This window comes from Grammomys surdaster, unplaced genomic scaffold (genome assembly GCF_004785775.1).
Source record: "Grammomys surdaster isolate TR1022 unplaced genomic scaffold, NIH_TR_1.0 125977, whole genome shotgun sequence".
Taxonomy (NCBI): Eukaryota; Metazoa; Chordata; class Mammalia; order Rodentia; family Muridae; genus Grammomys; species Grammomys surdaster.
The window spans coordinates 2,384,322-2,388,938 of record NW_021620793.1 but is presented as its reverse complement, the minus strand read 5'-3'; the positions used below and the strand labels follow the sequence as shown (position 1 = coordinate 2,388,938).

The 4,617-nt window shown below is 45.5% G+C and overlaps 1 long non-coding RNA gene across 1 annotated transcript; it reads right to left on the bottom strand.

Annotated features, from left to right (window-relative positions):
• Window positions 1–1,239: 1,239 nt before the first annotated feature.
• Window positions 1,240–3,958, bottom strand: LOC114609656. Its single transcript, XR_003709563.1, has 2 exons — window positions 3,817–3,958; window positions 1,240–1,988 (listed from the first exon to the last, which is right to left on the bottom strand). It is a non-coding gene; the product is annotated as an uncharacterized LOC114609656 (long non-coding RNA).
• Window positions 3,959–4,617: the final 659 nt, after the last annotated feature.

Sequence of the window (4,617 nt, the reverse complement as noted above, 5' to 3'; positions counted from 1 at the left end):
AGAGGTGACCAGGGAGATCCCCAAGTGCGTTTCAAAGACTATTCGTGAGTCTGCGTGGGAAGCGATTCTATAGGAAACGTGGCCGATTTCAGATTAAAGCCTGTCTTCCCAAGGAAGAGAAAGTTCTTAGCAACGGGTTGACGCCAGAAGAATTTCGTAGCGAAGAGTGAACTTTAAGGATGCGAAGTTCTTTCTGCCTGTAAAAGCGGCTGTAACCAGGCGTACAGCCTGCTAGGGCAGTTGCTACACTTCAGAAGTTTACTTCTGAATCATGCTTTTATGTATTTAATTATTTGAGACGAGGCTTTGGTTGTAACGCAAGCTGCCTTCAAACCCCAGATCCTGTCAAGATCTCCCCAGTGCTGCCATATGTCATTACACCTCATCCCTGATTAATTTTTTGGAGTGACTCTGGTTCATAACTGTTCCTACCTGGCTGTCCGATATTTTGCAGACCAACATACATAGTGACTAATGTGAAAGGGGTTGAAGATAATGGGGAAGGAGCAAGCTCCAAACACTCATGGACTGGAAGGATCACGTAGTCCAGGTTAGGCCTGAACTCTCTAGTATCCAGCTTCCCAGTTCTGGGATTACAAGCTTGTACCACAACCCCAGGCCGATAACATCCTCGCTGACCCACTTCCCTCCAGCAAGTGAGGGCGTGCCGTAGTTAAATACTTTTGGGAGAAATAAAAGTACTACTCTCAAGAAGTTCTAGCCAGGAGTGGAAGGGACCACGCCTGTAATCTCAGGAGGCTGAGGCAGGAAGTGAGTTCAGTGCCAACCTAGGTTACATCGTGAATAGCAGGCCAGTCAAGGGTACATAGAAATAACTGTCTCCTAACCCTATCTTCTGGAGGCTGGAGAGATGGCTCAGCGGTTAAGAGAACTGTCTGATCCTCTAGGGAACTCGGGTTTTAATTCGTAGCACCCACATGACAGCTCACAACTGTGTATAACTCCAGTTCCAGGGGATCCAACCCATCAGGCATGCGTAGGCTGTACATATTATCAATGCCTGTAGGCAAAATATCCATACACACAAAATGAATACATCTTTAGACGAAACTTGATTAGTAGTAAGTTCGGTTCCTATGCTGAAGAGGGTAAACCTGTGGTCCAAGTGTGTGGGAAGGAAAACGATAAGTTCAAGGCCCTCCTGAGCCTTAAGCTGACTTTGAAGCTAGCCAAGACCACATAAGACTGTCTCAAAAACAAATGTAGAAAACAGTTCTGTTAAGTTATCCCAAGTAACTAAAAACCTTTTATTGTACCCAAAGTATTGGTAGTGCCCACCAAGGAGACTTTTTAATGACTTTGTATCTTCAAAGTTGTGTGTTTATACTCTTCAACAGTTTTGAGCTTTGGCTCTATAAAAAGCAGGCTCTCCCCTATCTCTGTGGTCCAAGATGGCTTGGAATTCATTTTGGAGCCCAGGCTAGCCTTGGACTCATAACAAGCTTGCTCCACCTCCAGAATACTGGAATTAGAGGTTTGAGTTGGCTGGCATGCCTGGCTTCTTTATAGCCTTGGCTTTGGAATTCCTTCACACTTATTTATAGCCTTGGCTTTGGAATTCCTTCACATTTCTTTATAGCCTTGGCTTTGGAATTCCTTCACACTTATAATCCATTTTCCAAGGACTTGGGTGGCGTTATCTCCTCTTTGTTTTCTGAGATACTGTTGAACTGTAGCTCTGGCTGTCTTAGAACTTAGCCTGAAGCTTCAAACCAGGTTGGTTTCAAATCTGTGATCCTCCTGCCTCTCCTCTGTCTCTTGAGTTCTGGGATTATGGCCTAGTGCCACACCACACTTCGTAGCAAAATGTTACTGGAAGAGAAAGAATTTTTTTTTTTTCTGAGATGTGGGGATCTGGAAGTAAGTGTTCAGGTGTCAGCAGCAAGTCAGAAGTTTCCCCAGAGCCTCTTCCTACAGATCTGCAACCTGGAACTGATACTTTTATTCCGTATCAAAATTCAAAAAACCTAAAGAAAAAAAAAACAATTTTTCAGGAGCCATAAAAATATTAGGGTTGGTTCTGATCCTTTCTAAAGACACATTTTTTATTTGTTTTTGAGGCAAGGTCTCTGTGTATCCCTAGCTGGCCTGGAACTCCCTATGTAGACCAGGCTGGCTTCAAACTAATGGAGTTTGCCTCTCCCTCCCGAGTGCTGGGATTAAAGGCATGTTCTACCACACCGAGCAAGAACAGGTTTTGGAAAAGGACCTTAAGAGCAGAAGAGAACAAGAAGAAGCAAATGAGGAGCGTCCAGGAGCAGAGGAAGGAGCAAGGAGGTCGAGATTGCCACAGATGAACTTTGACCCATTTTGTAGTTTTGCCCAGGGCTGACTCTTACATTTAAAATTATCGATCTCTAGCTCTAAATAATGGAGTTAGGCAGATGATGTGCCTGCTATTAGAGAGAAGCAAAGTTCACCTGAAATCTTTCCACACTCCAGAGTACAGGTGCACCGGAGAGAAGGTCGCTTAGAATGTGGTGGAACTGGAGTCCGTGAGGGAGCTGCTGGCTCCTTACACAAGTGCACGTGATCATGGCCAAAAAAACAGGAAGGTTTTGTGTAAAAGCACTGGAGAGGCTGAGTTCAAAGCCAGCCTGGTCTACATAGTGAGTTTGAGGACAACCAGAGTTATACAGTGAGACCCTGTCTCGACAACAGCAAACAACCTCCTCCTCAGCAACCCCCCTCCCAAATTAAGGCCTCTCTGCTCTCACTTGACAAGCTGGAAGTTAAGAGGAATAAAGCTCTGCTTTGAGCAACCTAGGCAGGGAATGATAAGAATTCATGGCAAGCTCCTTGGAGATGCAGCTTTAAGGAGACATTTTAAAGAATGCTATGTATAATTCCCTAGAGGAAAAGTAAGAGTTCAAAAGTATCAAAAAAAAAAAAAAGTATTTACAAGGCTGGGCATGATAGCAAGAGACTTCATTTGTTTTTTATTTTGTTTTGTTTGAGAATAGCAAGGGACTTTAATCCCAGCCCTGGAGAAGCAGAGGAAGGCAGACATTGGTGAGTAGGAGGCTAGCCTGGTCTAGATAGCCAGGGCTATATAGTGAGAGACCCGGCCTCAAAAGAAAAAGTATTTACAATATAGGCATTTCAAAATCAATCAACATATGCCAGGATGATGGTCCAATGGATAAAGTCCCTAGATGTGCAAGCCGACTGAAGAAGTTGGATGCCCAGAGCCCACATTAAAATCTGGATGCATCAGGCTGGCGATACTCACTTTTAATCCCAGCACTGGGGAGGTAGAGACAGCAGAGACAGGTGGATCCCTGTGAGTTCGAGGCCAGCCTAGTCTACATAGTGAGTTCCAAGGCAGCCAGGGCTACACAGAGATACCATGTCTTGAAAAACAAAACAAAAACAATCCAACAGGAAAAAAATAAAACAGGCTGGTAAGATAGCTCAGCAGGGCTGGGCAGTAGTGGCACATGCCTTTAATCCCAGCATTTGGGAGGCAGAGGCAGGTGGATTTCTGAGTTCGAGGCCAACCTGGTCTACATAGTGAGTTCCAGGACAGCCAGGGCTACACAGAGAAACCCTGTCTCAGGAGAAAAAGAAAAAAAAAGAAAAAAAAAGCTCAGCAGGTAAAGGTGCTTCCTACTAACCCTGAGGACCTGAGTTTGTCAACCCTGGACCCACATGATGGGAGAGGAAACTGAGTCCCCTAGTTACCCTCTCACCTCCACAGGCATTGCTTGTACTGAGCACATCCACCAACATATTACAACGCACGCATACATAAGTGTATCTCTGAAATCAAAACAATAAAATCGGAGTCGATACCTTTTAGCTGGTTGGCCGTTTCAGGCAGAGAGGAATCAGCGGGGAACTGAGGAGGAGGTAGGAACCTTGTTGGCAGGGACCATGAAGTAACCGAGGGGGTGTGGAGCCCAGCACTCTGGCAGGTGTAGGCAGAGTGCCTGTGCCCCAGCTAAGGGAAGAAAGAGAAATGTAGGTCATTACTTTTTATTATTAACTTCATAGTTGTGTGTGGGAATGTGAGTAGGTGCCCATGAAGTCCAGAAGAAGATTTCAGATTCCCCAGAGCTGGAGTTACAGGCTGTGGTGAGCTATTCCAGCCAGTTGCAGGCTGTTATTCTCTGGCCCCCTCATGGGTTCTGGGAGCTGAACTTGGCCCTCAGCAGGACCCTAACCCCTGAGTCATCTCTCCAGACTTTAGATTCTTAGCTTCTTCCAATCTGAAAAGTCTCCCAGTCACTAACTGTGTGTATTTAGGGAAGTAAAGTCCCCCGGCCTCCGTTTCCTCTCACGAAATGTAAATGAAGCTTTCTGGGAACATTTTGAAGAATAAAGATCCATAGGAGGCACCTTAACAGAGTGCTTAAAACTGTAGGCTTCCACAGGGTGGTGGTGGCTCACGCCTTTAATCCCAGCACTTGGGAGGCAGAGGCAGGCGGATTTCTGAGTTTGAGGCCAGCCTGGTCTACAGAATTGAGTTCCAGGACAGCCAGAACTACACAAAGAAACCCTGTCTCGAAAAACAAAACAAAACAAAACAAAACAAAAGACTGTAGGCTTCCTGGGCCGGGTGGCACAAATGCTCCTGAAACAGACTATAGGCTC